Source organism: Vulpes lagopus, chromosome 7 (genome assembly GCF_018345385.1).
Source record: "Vulpes lagopus strain Blue_001 chromosome 7, ASM1834538v1, whole genome shotgun sequence".
NCBI classification, from domain to species: Eukaryota; Metazoa; Chordata; class Mammalia; order Carnivora; family Canidae; genus Vulpes; species Vulpes lagopus.
The window spans coordinates 84,049,170-84,068,229 of record NC_054830.1 but is presented as its reverse complement, the minus strand read 5'-3'; the positions used below and the strand labels follow the sequence as shown (position 1 = coordinate 84,068,229).

General features: G+C 34.2%; 1 non-coding gene across 1 annotated transcript; it reads right to left on the bottom strand.

Annotated features, from left to right (window-relative positions):
* Window positions 1-18,183: 18,183 nt before the first annotated feature.
* Window positions 18,184-18,290, bottom strand: LOC121496350. Its single transcript, XR_005989178.1, has one exon. It is a non-coding gene; the product is annotated as a U6 spliceosomal RNA (small nuclear RNA).
* Window positions 18,291-19,060: the final 770 nt, after the last annotated feature.

Here is a 19,060-nt window from a genome sequence, read left to right as displayed (position 1 = left end):
CCCTATGAGTATATATTTTAAATTATATTTAACTGAGAAAGATTGATAACTGAGAAACAGAGAAGTTCTAAATCTATCAGTATCTATCACACTTTTTCCTAAGTGTTCAAAATCACACACACACACACACACACACACACACACAAAATACGTTGTAAAGTGTCATGATTTCCCTTCCTACCACCAGCCTCTGCCTAACCTATACTTCCTGACACCCTAAGGGCTACAGGGATTTGGGAACTGTGAAGCCTGAGGGGACTATAGACATTGCATGTCAAGAGTTAGGAAGATGAAGATAGGAATTTGCCTGGTACCAACTCCCATGCACTGGAAAAAAAAAAAAAAAACTGCAGCAAGTTTCCACTTGCTTCTATGCTCATTTTTACAAACAATATTTGCACACACAAAATATTTTATGCCCACTTGTGATACTTGTAAAAGTGAATAATCACTTGAAAATAACCTGTGAGGAAAGCCTAAAAAATACATATTATCAAGGGCTCATCTACAAAATTTTCATGCATAATATTCTTTCCAGGAAGTTGTTCTTATCTCTGTTACTAGACAGCTTCATGAAGATAATAAAATCTGTCAAGTCACTACCTGGGTTGCTGCTTGCCCTCATTATGTTACTCTAAGTCTCTCCAGAGATTTGACCAGAAAAGGGTATTGTATGGTGTTATCACCATAAAAATAAGATATTTTATCTCATTAATCTTATAAATTATCACATTGAACTAAATCTACATGTTCGCATGTCTGAATCTATCTGATAGATTTTAAGTTCCTTAAAAGCAGGAGACATTTTTTTTCTTTGTTTCATAGCACTTAACCCAGTTCTTTTTACAAAGAACTTATTCAAGAGTTTATTGACCTAAACTACATAGAATTCTTTACTGAGAAAATAACTTTATCTTAGAAATAATGAACCAATTTTCTTTTAAACTACTTTGGTGCTTTAATATTCTCTCAGGAAGCTGATGTACAGATGAGGAATAATTCTGAATCCACAGAGGACTAACACTGACACACACCCTGTAATGGAGGTCAACCTTTTGACTTTCCCCAAATAGAAGACAATTTCTTTCTTGCCAAAGGGAACTATTCCACTTATCATTAGATCCATGGAAAATCCAGAGGTGGTAATAATTTCACAAAAGTATCAAGTTTAAATTTACACATACATAGGAAGAACAGGGCCTTATTTGAGATCATACTTATATTACTAAGTCAATTTTATTGGATTAGATTGATAGTCTCTCTGGACATAGAGTTTCTATATATGCTTTAAGAAATTAGATATATTTTCTTCCCACAGAGGAATTATATTGTAGATACATTCCCCTGCTAAAATGGATGTATTAGGATTTTAAAGTAAATGAATGAAGATAGGGCAAGTACCTACCTGGGTTGCTGCTTGCCCTCATTATGTTACTCTAAGTCTCTCCAGAGATTTGACCAGAAAAGGGTATTGTATGGATTTTAAAAATTAGTAGTGATATACTGGATACAATCCACAACCAGGTTCAATTCTAATATAAATGTTAAAAAATATGGTAGGTTCAAGCAGAGTCTCATATCATATTATAATTGGTAGTTTCTTATACATTATAATGCATGAATGGAATGTCCATTTTGATGAAGCAAGCAGGAGTTCCAACTGAGGAAGATGGATTCTGTATTTAAATATTGTTATTCCATCTTTGAACATACAGCTATTAGGGGATGATATTTCTCAACAATTCTTCCTTACATTTGGTGTTTTGCTGTAGAATTAAAAAAAATTATGCCTGGTTTCTAGAAATGTTTCACAAATAAAGAAATAATAAAATCTGTTCCACATACAGAAACAAACAATTAAGAAAAGTTGGAAGAACTTTTTATTTAGTGTTTTCAAAGGCTTCTTCCTTCATACTTCTTCAGGTCACCTTGGATCAAATAATTGGACATATTTGCAGTAAATATCTGTTGAATAAATGAATCCTTATCAAGTACTATGTGCAAAACTCTGTCCTATAATCTCAGAGTACAGACACGAACAAAACTAAGACCTACTTTCATGGAATTTCATTGCAATGCAGAGGAGGGGAGATCATTTAAAAATGAGATCAATGAATGGTTAAAATAAGTTCCACTGGTGATAAACTCTATAAAAAAATAAAGGCAGGTGAGACAGTGAAAAGTAACAAGGTTTTACACACAGTGGCTAGGGAAGGGCTACGTAAGAGGGTAACATGTGAAAAGAGACCCAAAACATGTATAAATATCAGGTGGCTAGAAACCTCTGAGAACAATTATGACAGTAGAAATTACAGTAGCAAAGACAAGAACTAGCTGACAAGTCTAAGAATAGCAAGAGGGCCAATGTAGAAAAGGAGATATATTAGAACATGAGATCAGCAAGGTAGTTAGGTGTCAGATCATGGATATTCTCCCAGGTTATAAGGGTTTATAGTTTAAACAGCGAAATTAAAAAATAAAAATGAAAATAAATAAACAAGGAAATTAAGCAATCAGATTTCCTTTGAAAATATCTCTAGATGTATTGTGGGTAAAAGGCAGAATGGATATATGGAAGAGGCTGGGAAATTAAGAAGATATTATAGTGTTATAAGAAATTGATGGTGATGATTTGAAGTGAGCTTATAGCAATCATATTTGATAAATATTTTGTACCTAGAGAAAGCATGACTTATTGCTGAACTGGATGTGAGGTAAGGAATAAAAAAAAAAGGAGCAAAGAGGACTCTCTGAGGAATCCAAGCACAGGTATTTAAAAGGCAGGCATTTAAAAAATGTGGATTTGAAGCTCAGTTGAGAAGAACCTCAAATCTCAAATTTAGTTGTGTATCTGTGATATTTAAAATTCCACACACTGATGATATCACCTGGTAAATGATGTAACTAAGAGAGCAGAGGGATCTTCCTAAGAACATCTCAAATGTTTTAGAAAAGAAAGTTCAGAAAGAATAAAAAAAAAGTTCGTTCAGAAAGAGATGAAGAGGGAGTAGCCATGAGATAAGATGAAAATATGAAGAGTATGGGATCCCAAAAGTCAAAAGAAAAGAGTTAAGATGTAGATGCTACTAAAAGGACAATGTAACAAAATAATAATAATTATAATTATAATAATTATAATTATAATATAAAATAATAAGATTTGGCTTTTGTAGCTATCAAAGGGAGGAGACAATGTAACAAAATAATAATAAAATAAAAAATAAGATTTGACTTTTGTAGTTATCAAAGGGAAGAGACACTTTAACAAAATAATAATAATAATAATAATAATAAATAAGATTTGACTTTTGTAGTTGTCAAAGGAGAGGCTGGATAACCTTGGTCAAAATAACTTCAGTGGTCAAAATAAAAGCTTACTAAATTGAGTTAGAGAAATAATTGTGAAACGTGGGAAGTAGACACACTTAGTACAGACACTACTTTTGGGGAGCTATCTTGTAAAGGCTGGCAGAGAATTGAACAGTAGCCAGTAGAGAACTGAAGGCAGGATAAATTTTAGTTTTACGGTAGGAGATTTAATATATTCTCATTATGATAGTTAACCAAACAAGAGAAAACAAGAGAAAAATATTTGTAATAAAGATGTAAAAGAAGATAAATGCAGAGGCAAAGTATGAACAGAAGAGAGAGTGTTAAATCAGATGAGGAAGTTTGACTGAAACAGTCATAGAAATTGATATTTCACTGTAAAAAGATTTTCAACATTCATTTACATCTTAAAGTAGGCAATAACAGTGAGATGTTTAAAATCATGATTTCAGCTGTGGTGTTATCATCTGTAAGGACTGGATTTAAACAAGGTGGGTTATTAAATGGGAAGGAAAAGAAAATTTTGGAGGTGAGGTGGTCAAGGACAATGGATAAGGATATGGACAATGTACATCAATATGAGAACCACCACAATGATACCAGGAAGATCAGTAAAGAGAAAGATGGTATACAAAGGGTTAAAATGTTCAGAAAAAGAGGGTATGTAACTATGAAGTCAGTAAATACCATGACAAGACAAGCAGCCATTACAGAAATCCAATGCACACATTTCAAATAGGATTTCTGAGAAGGAAACTATGAACTATGACTTAGAAACTGCAATAAGGAGCAGAGTAGATACCTCCAAGACCCAGGGTATGAAATATGTGAGACAACATATATTCTTTGAGAAGACTGCAGAAATCAGTTCCCACTGGGAAAGAACTTTTAAGATCCTCTTTTCTGAAAAAGAAAAAGCTAAAAACTAAATAAATTACAAGTCAGAATTACTTCATCTTAACTCTTATATTCAAAAGTGTTATAATGATATGCATATAAAAATCTTGTTAGGGGTGCCTGGTGGCGCTCAGTCTGTTAGGTGTCTCCCTTCACCTCAGGTCATGATTCTGGGGTCCTGGGATAGAGCCCTGTATCAAACTCCCTGTTCTGTGGAGAGCCTGCCTCTTCTTCTGCTGCTCTCCCTGCTTGTGCATGTGAGCTCTCTCTCTCTCTCTCTCTCTCTCTCTCTCTCTCACTTCTCTCTAATAAATAAATACAGTCTTTAAAAAAACTTTTTTGGTTAAATGAATGAGTCAATTTCCTGATGCTTAGCCATCTACTTTTCTGAGCATACTTGAAAGATGATTGGGTGACACCAATTCACAAGATGCTACAAAATTTAATTCTCGATTTTGTAGGGTTTCCTATTAGCCCCTAATCTGTGATATATTTGAGGAAACATATTAGTTATGCTATTAGTATTTTGCTGACTTGCTGAAAGAATGGAAATTCTAAATGGAAAGCATTTTAAAGCTCTGAGATAAATGTTTAAATAAAATTAATACAGAAAGCAAAAAGATAACTTGATCTGCCCACTAAAAAAAAAAAAGTAAAAGCTGTTCAGGAAAGGAAAATCCACACAACCTAAATCAAAAGAAAAATCTCAACCCTATGGGCGTTGAGACAACTATGAACACAACCCCATTAGGCCCTGATGTAACCATAAATCAAAAGCAAGACACAGAGGACAGTAAAATATACCATATACCGTAACATATGTATTTCTCTTTCAGTCTGCTCTATAATCTTGATTTTGGTCAAGCATTCTAATTGCCTTTCCTTAGATGAGGAATAAAATTTGATCTTCTACAGTATTAGATGTGAAGTTCAAGAAAAATACGAATTACACCCTGGAATTCAAAAATAAGAACACCCAAAGAAGTTAAAAGAATTCAAAATTATTTCTAATTAAGCTCCAGCATGCTGTTGAATTCTCTGACTTCTAAACAACACCCAAAAAGTTATGTTCTAGCTCCTAGAATTAAATAAAACAAACAATGGCAATCTAATATCATTTTACTGAAAACTTTCTCCACTGAGTGAAGAATATAATAGAAAAAGACAAATGAGTTTCAGGAAATAAATTTTGCTTGAATCACTGTTTCATCTCTTATTTTCTGTCCAGAGTATTGATACTAAGAACTAAATGGTTTCATGATTTTTTTTTCTTACTTAAAATCAGAAAATTAGATTGCAAATAAAGCTATGGGGAAAGGGGAAACAGAAGTGGAAGTTGTCAAGCTGGTCCCTGCAGAGTTGTTTAATTCCATTTGAGGATATACATGATTTTGCATCGGAGTTTTCTATTAAATATTTGCCTTTATTCTAAGAAATATAACTGGATACTTTGTTGGCTTGTTTTATGAATTTCAATGTGCACCTAGAATCTTCGGTGATTTACAAGCCTATTTAACATAACGAATTGAAGTAATATGAATTGAAGTCAAAGAACATGAGGGGAATGTTATACATTGGTATGCTAGTGGAGTTCATCTGGCAAGATTCTTCACAGTTATTAAATGCAATACTTTTTCAGCATAAGTCAAAGACACAACTAAAGTAGGCAACAGTTTCAATAACAAAATAATTACCCTAATCTCAATAACCATAATTCCTAGATCCATTATTAGAAGAACTATAAAATGTTTCACTCTTCCAAACCTAAAATAGTATTCTGCATAGACAAAATATTTAGGATTTTGGAAGTCTTATCTAATTTACTTACACATTTATTCTTCTCATGGGAATTACTTTGTTTCAAAAGGTTTAGTTTCTAGCAGTTTTGAACTTTATGGATGAATTTTATTTACCTGATTAAAAATAAAAATTTACAAAAACAAAACACAGGCCAAAAGTATAAGGTAAAATGACTCACTCCCACATCCAGCCCCCAACCAGCCTGTTACTATACCCTATCCATTGATAACTCTTCCATTAATTAGAGTCCCTAATTTATGTATATAAAAACAAACACAATTTCTGCTGTGTAAATACTCCCACCATAATTCATATCAAGCTACCAGCATGACAACCATAAATGGAAATGAGAAGAGTTAAGTAATATCGAGAATTTCCACTATGCTGAAACAAGACAGTAAATGTGATAACTTTCAGAGTGTCAAGTAAAATGTTAAATAATAATTAAGAAATCATGAGTTTCAAGAATTAGCTTTTGTTTTTAATACAACTCAATTCTAAATTTATGTAATTTAATTTTAAAAAATGACTTGTCTTTTGACCAGGTCTCAAAATTCCTGAATATTTAACAATTGGCTTTTGTGAACTGGTACAAACTAGCTCCAGCTCACCAACTCTTTAGGGTAAAGTAATAAGATTGTTGTCCTAATAAGCAATTATTTCAAATTTTGATAGATATTGATACATTGTCTCAAAAAGTTTACCCAGTTAAAATTTCCATCAGTACAATCTTTTATCAGTGACCTCTATAAATTTAGTAATAGTGTTTAAATTTTTCACCTCTTTTTAAAGAGTTTATTTATTAATCCATGAGAGACACAGAGAGAGAGAGGCAGAGACAGGCAAGGGAGAAGCAGGCTCCCCATGGGGGAGCCTGATGTGGTACTCCATCCCAGGCCCCGGGATCACCAAAACCAGATGCTCAACCACTGAGCCACATAGGTGCCCAAGATTTTTTTTGACTCTTATAAATGACATTTCATTGTTCTAATTTTCTATTACTTTGTTAATTCATAAGATTTGTTTATTAGTCATTTGTTTTTACTTCCAAAAATATCATTACAGCTTTAAAATTTTTTCATAGCAATTGTCTATTTTTACATGAAATGTAACAGTCATTAATATATTCTATCTTTTCAATTAATTTATGGTGAATCATATAGCAATAATATAAAATCTGTCAACATTTACTGTTAAGGCTTTCAGTTCTCATGCTAGGTATAGAGAAAACCTTATCCATCCACTAGATTCTATAATAGTTCTCTGCTTTATGATTTTGTATTATTTTATATTTAGTAAGCTAGTATGCTGACATTTATATGCATATACCGTGAAAATTACTCTAATTTTATTTTCTTTTAAAATGATAGTAGTATTTTCTTTATTATTTTTTATAGTGAGCCTATACCCAGATACTACTTACTGATAAAAAAGTAGCTGTCTTCTAAAGTAATTTTGACCATAGTTAACAATATTTGTATCATGAAACTACTAGAATAGAAAACTTATTTTGCACTTAAATATTTATTGTACCAGTCATAATATTTATATTTTCTAATGAAATCTCTTCTTGATGACAAGATTACTAAAGGCTCTCCCAGAGTAGTAAGTCATCCCCAATGTGGATGGAGGGTTTAAGACAGCCTCACTCACATGTCTAGATCTGTGTGAACTGTCAGGCTCTCTCTATTTATATACAGTCTCTCCCTGTTGCACTCTAATCAACCAGCGCCTTAGTGTTATAGGAATATTTCAAGTGGGAAAAACCCCAATGCTCAGGAGCTTCTTAAATTTCTTTTTGTGTCATGTTTTCTGATGTTCAGTGGCCAAAGCAAAGATATAGAGCAAAGAACAGTCATGTGAGTAAAATCTACTTAAAAGCTTGGATTCTGGAAACCAGGATTCATTTGAAATCATTAAAGTAACAATCTAAAACAGTATTTTTAATACTGCAAATATCATCTTCCACTTTATAGAACATATATTTTAAATTTATACTTTGCCTGATTCAAAGTAAATTCTGTTACCCAAGACCTTAGAGAAGGCTGAACTATGCTCAGCCTTCTCTAAGTTAGTTTCCACAGTTATTCTTACTTTAATTATTTGAAAATCTCAGTGATATTGATATTAAGGGCCAAACCATAATAATAGTGTATAACAGGTCAAAAATACCATTATCAAAAACAATTCAAGTTCTTAAATTTAAAAGTGAATACCTAACAATTTTCACAAATTTTGTGGAATTAAAAGAAAATAGTTCAAATACTTCCGTAGTGTTTGCAGAGATATCACTAGGGGAAAATGATAAAGGCACAAAGAATAAAAATTACCATGTGGTTTTTCATTTGTGCAGCTGCTTTTGGAAATCAGGGGAATGAACCTAGACTCTATTGACTACGATGCTTGTAAAAACACCTGCCTTAGCAGGAATTACTTCCATTTACTAATGGAAGTTAATAATTTGTGATGTATATTGGTCCTAAATGAATCATGAGGCTAAAATCCATGGCCGGTGCATTCTGGAGGCTCCAGGGGAAAATCCTTTTTTTTTTTTTTTTTTCCTCTTCCAGCTTCTATGGTTACCAACATTCCTTGGTTTACATGCATGAATCTCCAATCTCTCGTTCAATAATCAGTAACCACATTACCTTCCCTTCCATAGTCAAACCTTCCTCGGCTTCTCTAAAATAATTTGTGATTATGTTTAGAAAGCATTTAGCCAGCCAGTATAATACTCATCTCAAGACTTTAACTTAATCACATCTGAAAAGTCTCTTTTGCCATGTCAGGTAATATGTACAGCCCTAGGAACTAGAATGTAGATATATTTAGGAACCCTTATTAAACCAACTATAACTCCATAATCATGTGAAAACAGTCAAAATACAAACATTGTTTAAATCACAAAAATGATGAGATATCCCCCTGAGTAATAGCAGTGACTGCTGCTTCTTTATCAATTACAGCTTTAGGCTCACACTTTATCTTCCCTATTCCAGATTAAAATTTCTCCAGTTACCCAATCACAGAATTACCTCCACTTCCTGACAGAATCCAATCTTGAGCTATATCTCACTTCCTTAAACTCTCCCCAAAATCACCTAACAGAAGCCCAAATTCTATAAGACCTTTTTATCACTATCTTCCTGACATGTCCATGGTTCCCATGGTTTGGGTTCTCCTTCCCTGCAATGAGCAATGAACAAGCAAACTTGTTCAACTATTATTGTGTCCCTGGTAGTCTTTGGGTAAAGGCTTTGACAAAGGAAAAGCCACAAATATTAGTACATATTTGATATTCATATAATTAAGACAGATTAGGCTTAGAATCCTGACTATATTAAAAAACATTGCTATAATACAATAAGAAAAGGAAAACAATATAAGCATTGACAAAGGGCATGAACTTCACAAATGAAAAAACTGATGGTGAAAATAGTATGAAAAGATATTTGGGGCAGCCCCGGTGGTACAGCGGTTTGGCGCCGCCTGCAGCCCGGGGTGTGACCCTGGAGATCCGGGATAGAGTCCCACGTCGGGCTCCCTGCATGGAGGCTGCTTCTCCCTCTGCCTGTGTCTCTGCCTCTCTCTCAATCTCTCTCTCTCTCTCTCTCTCTCTCTCTCTCTCTCTCTCTGTGTGTGTGTGTGTGTATGTCTATGAATGAATAAATTAAAATAAAATAAAATAAAATAATAAAATAAAATAAAAAGATATTTGACCTCATTGGTAATTAGGGAAATAAAATTAAAACCACAAAAAAGAGCTATAAAAATACCACCATCTCGATTAGAGGAATAAAATTTTGAAATTTATATAAATAAAAAGAAACTTGTATATTGATGGTAACAATGTAAATGGGACAATAACATCACATTACATTGGAAACAGACTGAAATTACCTTGTAAACTCAACAGTTTTCCTGATAAAATTCCTTTTAAAAAGCCCCAACGTACATTAAAGTAATAAAAATTTTTAAAGCATTAAGAGTCTTTCCGTTTTACAGAGCATTATTATAGTGAAAATCAATGAACAATAGCTGTAATATGAATACCAGTGAAGAAAGAAACAACTGTCAGGAGACTAGATATAGTATAACATCATTTTTATGAACTCCAAATTCCAAAACTAACGTGTTATTTTAAATTATTTTTAGATGTGGTAAAACTATATACTAAAAAGGAGAAATAGAATTATCAAATTAAGAGGAGGGGCACACAAATTTTTTTCAATTGTGTCATCATATTTCATTTTATACTAGGTATGAAGGTTGCTTAGCTAATCATGTTTTTGTGTATACATATATGTATATGTATGTAAATGAATGCAAATGACATGTGCAAAATTGTATGGATTAATATTGTATATATTTTTTTAAATACTCAAATTTGGAGCCAAACTTCTCCTTAGCTAAAGGTTAAATAATATCAGTGCTGAGAGACTTTCCTTATCTCCAATTCTTCCCTGCTAAAAATCTAAAACCACCGACATTAATTCAGTTTCACCTTTCCCTGATCCCAGTATTTCTACTTGTAGGGGTCTCTTCAAATTTTCCCTAGGCTGAATCCTTTGTGAAAGTGCCACATCATTTGTCTAGCTACTCTTATATTTGCCTTAGCCTTCCTCTCCTCCATGACCTACATAACTGAGGAACTGTGGCCTCAAATACAAGCAATATGACTAAGATAATTGCCAGATTTCCTAACCTTCAGGCTTATGAATTATTTTACTCTTATGCAAGACTACTGCATTTCCTAGCTCACAAGATTTACCTTCCCACATTGCCAAGGGTCCATATGTTTTAGAATGGGTGTTTTGATAATAAAAAATAAATTTTTATAAACCTCCAGATTTTACAGTATAGTTTAATTGTGATGCTCTTACCTTGACTTATAGGCTTATTCTAATCTGTATCTTCTACTTGGATATTACCTCCCTGATAACACCCATGCCTTTATGATGTGGCCCTCAGGTTATCACTAAACATTTAATTTTGATGCATGTTATCAGCATGTAATGACAATTTGTTTAATTTAGCTAAAACTCATTTTACTTTCAATATTAACATCCCCCCAAATTAAGAAAATTATTCATCTGATTTTAAAGTTACTAAGATTTAAATGAATTGTCAATCCACAGAACCAATATAGATCTGACCATAAGTAAATCTATTAAATGCTTTTGCAATATATGGAGAATTTCACAGAAGCTCTATTTTAAAATATGAACATACATTGCCTGAGGATAAAAGTAGGGGAAAAAATCAAAACAGTGGGCTTCATTTAAATTTTCCTGTGGCACGTAACAGTTGATGTATGTACATTAGAATACTGATTTTCAAACTTTCATAATCAAAAGACTTCTTAACCTTATCGCTTTTTGACAAAAGAATCATTTTAGTGAGTAGAATATGAACAGACTTAATAGGCTTAATGAAATATTACATTAATCAGATGTAATTATAACACCCAATTTGAAAGCTTCAATTTTAAAAGGTCTATGGAAATATATAAAAACAAGCATAGAAAAAAATGTAAAAGCAAAAAAAAATTGAAAGGGAAATAGCAAAATAAATTGGCACAATTTTTGCAGTTTTACCTTACCCAAAACTGCTTTAGAGAATGCTGTATATTGTTCTGACATAGCATTTTTTTCAAATGAATAAAAAAAAGGAGATGAAACAGAAAAAATATACAACAGGAAACCCATTTATGATTCTAACAGTTTTCAGATAATCAACAGAAACAAGATCCCAAACACAAGAATCTAATCTGAAGCCCTGTGCATGTAAAAACCAGTAAGATACCACTCTGTTCTTTCAGTGCACACCATAAATTTCCTACGTGATCACCTATAACAATGTGTTATTCCCTTCCAGACTTATACAGTCTCCTGTTCTGTTTTGTATTTTTATTTATTATTATTTTTCAGAGAATTATATATTTTTGAGAAATGGGGTTCCCTTTTCTCCTGTAACTGTGAATAAAACATGAATAAAATAAAGACAGGGTTTTAAATATCTCCCTGATTTAAAAGTAAGTTAACACAAATGAAATTGTGCTAAGTTTGCTTTTTTGGACAACCTTTTCTCCCTCTAAATACTTTCCCTGGGTAATTTTATTCACTCCATATGGGCAATGATATTTGCATATTGATGAATCTCAAATCTTTACCATACCATTCTCCTAAACTTCAGATCCATGTATCTAAGTACCAGAATTTTTCACTCAGACACCTATAGGTACCTAAATTTCAAATCTGTCCAAAATCAAATTGGCCAACCTTCCCTACATCTTTCTCCATTGTTCCTGATGATCATCTTAGCATTTGGAGAGGCCATTCGCTATATTGCTGACTCTATTAATGAGAACACAGTCCTTAACACCTCTTTACCTTCATCTTCCAACCTTTTGGGAGATTCTTCTACTCTGGATATCATAATGCACTATATGGTTTTATCTTCAGTACTGAAGGGTCTGGAATTTAGAAAAGCTACACGCTGACAGTCACCAGCTGTCAGTTCTGTTCAAGGATTGCTATCAGATGAAGATATATCCCCAATCTTACCACCTTTCTGGGGACAGCCTGCACCTAGTGACTACTCCATGCAGATATAGAAAGGCTTTGACTCCAGCCCAAAACAACACAACACTCAGCTCAGCTGGAGCTAAATAATGTCTTGGTGCTGCATTACTGTTCAGATTTACCCTCTGCTCAATCCTACTTCTTTCTCTTCCTCCACAGGTGTTATTTATTAAGAGCACTGACTCCTTAATCACGTTCCTGAACATTCCTTGTTATCTCAGAGTGATATTCCCAAGAAAGCCAATCTGTAATATCTTCCAACTCAAAGTCCCCACTATTTTTGAGTGTATCCAGTAACTCCAAATCCACTTCATCATCCAACTACTTCACATTCGTGTCTCACCTTGATCTCTGTCTTGCCTTCACTTCCCACCCCTCCAATCAGCACTCCTTTCTTCAGACAAAAAGGGCTTTCAAAAATGTTAATCTAAAGACATTAGTTTCATTAAAACTTTTTAGTTGTCCACTGCATTTAAGATTATGGCCAATCTCTTTAACATGGCTTTTCATGATCTGGTTCCAAATAATCTCTGAATCCTCTCCTTATCCCATAGGCCCTTAGACCCTTCTTTCAACCCCCTTCTTTGCTCCAGATATGATAAATTTCTTTTAGTTCTTTTAACAAGTGATATAACATAGAGACATAAAAGAATGTAATATTTAAGGACCCTGACTCAGGAGGCTATCAGATCTGGGCTTCACACCTAACTAAAAAAAGATTGCATCTATAAGACCACCAGCAAGTTATTTTCTTACCCATATCACACCATCTGTATGTCTAAAATGATAATAATAAAAGTTACTTCAAAGAGGTATTGATTATTAGATCTAACTAGGAAGTACAAAGATTAGATCTAATGCCTAGTTGCTTGGCAAACTGCCCAGCACAAAGTCAGTAACAAATATATTAGCTTCATCAACATTATTATCATCATTATCACCATCATCATATTCAGGCATTGTCTTTCCCCACTCAAGGCTCATGCCCTTTGATTTCCAGGTTCTTATCATCTACTAAACCTCAGGTCATGTAGCCACTCTCTGGGGACACTTTTTTGGCCCACTGAGGTTAGCTGTAGTCAATACATAGTCACGTTCCTCACTATATGTTCCTTATGTTAATATTTAAGGTAACTCATTAAATAATCTTAGATCATTAACTATGTTTGCTTTTGCTTTGTATAAAAGGGTCTAGCACAGTACCTGCTTTATTTATTTTGCTGCATAACTGACACAATGTACTATTCCATCCATACATGCTTTCTTTTCAAAGGCATTTTTGAATTAAAATCCAGTAACATTTTTAATGTTTTAGAATGAGCATCATTTAATGATATAATTCCTTAGAAAATAATATAATTACAATCCCATTCATTATATGTAATAAATGATATTCATTATAAAACTACAAAGCTAGCTGTTAATTGAAAATAAAATGCAGATTTAAGAAGAATCACAAGTACAAAGAATACATGCCTATTGAGTTGGACAAGCAGATAAATGCTTCATAATCCGGATCACTGAGACCCTGGTTCTCAACTGGGGAGTAGAGGAGGTTGCCCAGCTAGAGGACACTTGTTAATGTTTAAAGACATTTTTGGTTGCCATAACTTGGAGGGGAAGCAAGTGCTACTGGAATCTATAGGTTAGAGGCCATGGTTGCTGTTCAACAGTCTACAATGTGCAGGACAGTCTCTATCAACAAGAGTCATCTGGCCCAAAATACTAATAGTACTAAAGTTGAGCAACCCCATGTTCCGAGTAAAGAAGACCACATTTAAAGAAAGACAGGATAAAAAAAAAAAAAAGAAAGACAGGATAAAAATTCAAAATGTCCAGAGTCTATTTTAAAATCATACTTTTTAAAGAGATATTTTAAGAAGAGGAATGGTGACCTTCTTCCCAACTGGGTAAAGAATTTGATTAAGTATGTTGCTTACTGACCCTTGTAAAAAGGCATTCAAATATCTAATTTTAAAACTAAATTAAGGGATGCCTGGGAGGCTCAGTGGTTGGGCACCTGCCTTCAGCTCAGATCGTGATCCCAGGGTCTGGTATTGAATCCCACATCGGGCTCCCTGCGAGGAGCCTGCTTCTCCCTCTGTCTATGTCTCTGTTTCTCTCTCAGTCTGTGTCTCTCATGAATAAATAAATAAATCTTTAAAAAAATAAAACTAAAATAAATGAGAAAATTAATGTATACACATGTATTTCAAAAAGGAAAGACATGAATAAAATTATGAAATTATAACACCTGACAAAGCAAATGAGTAAATGTGGTCATATTACATATTCTCCTCTTACAAGACACACTGTCCAAATGTACCATCAAATGTCTTAACCTATCTTACACTAGAAGATTTTTTTTTTAAGATTTTATTTATTTACTCATGAGAGACTCAGAGAGAGAGAGGCAGAGACACAGGCAAAAGGAGAAGCATCAGACTCCGTGCAGGGAGTCTGATGCGGGACTTGATCCCGAGACTCCAGGATCACGTCCTGGGCCAAATGCAGGCACCAAACCGCTGAGCTACTCAGGGACTCCACACTAAAAGATTAAAGCAAACTATTGCCACCACAAAGTGATACAATTGCAGGACAATTTTCTCAATAGAGTAATTATAAAGAAAAAATTTAAATATAAAGAAGTGAGCTAGTTTTATTTTTTAGAAAGCTCTTTAATAAAACTGGCTATCATCAGATTGAACAAATACCTGTGTGAGTAGACAGCTGCCATAAAATCCTGCATTAGGTAGCAAAAGCACTGCTTCAGGAATATAATGTTTCCCCACTCATCCTAATGAATAATTCACATAGAGCTCTTTTCTCATCATTGACAGCTAGCATGGCTTAGCTAAGTCCAAATGAATCATGAGTTAATGAAAAGACAGAGCCATGTACAAACTGAGCTAAGCCAAATTTTTGCTATTAAAGCAAAGTGAAAACCTGAGACAACTATGAGAAATTCATATATATATATATATATAACGTATTCATTTAGTACCAAATTATCATATATATTTTTCTGCATTCAAGTTACCCATTGTCTGTATTTGTTTTCTCAAATAGGAAATATGGATACTAATATATTTTATGATCATTGGTAGTTTTTGCTTAAAATATACAGAAACTCGGTGTTTCCTAATGATGTAGATAGTCAATAAAAGTTAAAAATTATAATCTAGTAGAGCTTTCTCAAAAGTTTAAAATTAAAGGCTGACACTTAGGTTTCCTTGTTTTATTCACATAACCATCATGTTTTTATAAATTATTAATAATGTCCCCTAGTCAATCAGGTGCACAACTACTTACTTTAGAAAATAGGAAACAGGTAATTTTTAGTGGGATGCATGAAGATTTGTTGCCAATCCTTCAGAAGAATCTCCAAACCAATTCACTCTTTAAAAAAAAAAAAAAAAAAAAAAAAAACCATCTAAGGATCTAAGGGCTCTTTTATGTTGCCTTAGTCCATTTGGGCTGCTATAATAAAATGTCATAACTGTGCGGCTTACAGATAACAGAGAATTATTTCTTATAGTTCTGGTTCCTGGAAGTTCAACATCAGAGGCATCAGCAGATTAAGTGTCCAGTGAGGTCCCACTTTCTGGTTCATAGATGGTATCTTCTTGCTATGTCCTCACATGATGGAAGGGGGCTAGTTCCACTGGATTCTCTTTTATAAAGGCACTAATTCTATTAATAAGGACTCCACCCAGATGACGTAAGTACCTCCCAAAAGCCCCATACCTTGGGATGCCTGGGTAGCTCAGTGATTGGGCATCTGCGGCTCAGGGCATGATCCTGGGGTCCTAGGACCAAGTTCAACAGCTGGCTCACTGCAAGGAGCCTGCTTTTCCCTCTGCCTATGTCTCTGCCTCTCTCTCTGTGTCTCTCATGAATAAATAAATAAGATCTTTTAAAAAAGCTCCATCTCTTAATATATTACATTATCTTTGGGGGTTAAAATTTCAACATATGAATTTGGAAGGGAAAAAAGTCTTCATACCATAGCATATGTAGAGTCTAAATAGAATCCTCCTTAATAGAATAACAATAATAGGGTCATTGTATTCATTTTATTTAAGGATTCATCTGAGAAAGGAAACTATATTTTGGGGAGGCAGCCAGAAGTAAGATATTGTGGAATCCATACCACAGAAAATTTATCATACTCTCATGAAGTATACCATAGAATCTTCACTGTTGGTGGTGGGGATACTATATATTCTCCCCACCCTAATTTCTGCTTCAGTTGACCTTTGCTTTTCAGTCTGTAACATAGTACCATACTCCCTAGTTACCACCATCCCTACTGGTAGACACTGCTGTTACTTTCACTGGATGCTGTAGTTCCTGAAAGGCACAAATATTTCTGCAAGGTATCATTCTTGTTTCTCAATTCATCTCATCCACTGAAGTCTCACAATTTATGCTCAGTAATGTTACTTCCTTAAGCAATACTGTCTCACCCAGGTCCCTCTGCCAAGCATCTTTTCTGCTACACTACTACTTGCATTTAGGTTCTGCCAAAGACTCCCTGCAAACTTTGTACTCCTGTGGCTCTGCTGTGCACTACAGTGAAGGAGGAGAAATAGTACTGTTTTCCTACCAATGTTTTAATTCCTATCAAGAAGTAACATATCCATCTCCAAATCCAACATAGTAAACCTATATTTCCTTTATTTACAAATAAATCCTTCCAATCCTAGCTGGTTCTTTTTTTTTTTTCTAGCTGGTTCTTAAGACACAGACATGGGTTCATTGGAAGTTAAATAAGAGGTAAATGGGTGTGAGATATCAATAGGTGACCCAGATTACACAGTAACATACAGCATGCATAAAAAGGCAAAGCTTGTCTCCGCTGCCTGCTCATCAGAAACTATCTGCTAGGCAGGGTAGTTCTGCTGAATTGCTCTTTGCTACATCCTCAGAAATGAATCATGCATAGGACCTTCTAATTTTAGGAAAATACTGTACTTGCTTTTTTCAAGCATTGTAGAAGCTTATATAAAGAATGACAATAGGGCGTTACTTTGATTCTGAAGTTTTCAATATTTATTTTTTTAAAGATTTTATTTTTTTAATTTTTATTTATTTATGATAGCCACAGAGAGAGAGAGAGAGGTAGAGACACAGGCAGAGGGAGAAGCAGGCTCCATGCACCGGGAGCCCGACGTGGGATTTGATCCCGGGTCTCCAGGATCACACCCTGGGCCAAAGGCAGGTGCCAAACCGCTGCGCCACCCAGGGATCCCGAGTTTTCAATATTTAAATCCAAAAATTATGTTAACCTTACTTCCATGGCTATACCATGTGACTGAGTCCCTTTTTCCTTTCAATTTCAGGAAGTAAGCAGAACCAGAAAAGAACCTGCCTAGAATTAGGGGTGTCTGATATTCATCATTCTGTCTCTCTACTAATATATTGTCAGTGGGAGGAATGATACAATAGGACACCTGGGCTTTTGAGATTTAACACATTGGTGATTAAGGTTCCCAGGATTTAAGCAGAGTCTCAAAGGTAAACGGCCTTCATATTTTCATTGCACTAGTGAAAAAAGAAAATTTTTTTTGTTAATATGGAATAATTCACGAATTTCTATGTCATTATTGCATAGGAGACATGCTAACCTTTCCTGTATCATTCTAATTTTTGCATATGTGCTGCCAAAGAAAGTACCCCCTAGTAAAAATACTTATGTCCCTTCTAGGAGCAGAGTTTGATTACTGGGTCAAGTTTATCAACTGACTCTTCCTTTCAAATGTATTCTTTCCAGTTTTTCTAGGATATTTTTATTTCCAAGTTCAATGTCAATCTCTGACATCTATTGAAGCTGCAATCTTCTTTAACATTATGCCCATGAAGCTAAAGATGAATATTTGTTCTAGTGCTGTTTCTGTTTCCCTACTTTTGTAACAGAAAAGAATAAAGGCCATGAGTGATTTGATTCAGAGCTTTGAAGTTGACTGGAAGATGGAATTCTTCAGAATGACTTACCTCTTTAGTCAACCAATTTAGGAAGATCGTACAAGAGCTGAAATGTCAACTCAATTGGGATATGTGATAGAGAAATAATAGTGGTGAGATTAGCAATATTTTTAAATAGAAAAACTAGGCTGCAGGATATTATACACTACTTTTACTTAAAATTGAAAGCAACCTCGGGACGGCTGGGTGGCTCAGCAGCTGAGCGTCTGCATTTGGCTCAGGGTGTGATCTCGGTCTGGGGATCAAGTCCCCATTGGGCTCCCTATGAGGAGCCTGCTCCTCCCTCTATGTCTCTGCTTCTCTCTGTGTCTCTCAGGAATAAATAAATAAAATATTTTAAAAAATTGAAACCAACCCAGAGAAACTTATGCATTTTTAAAATGACTTTAATTGGCTCATTTCACACCAGGAAGTCAATGTTTGTTAAATTATTAAAAGACATCATATAATGATACAGGTCA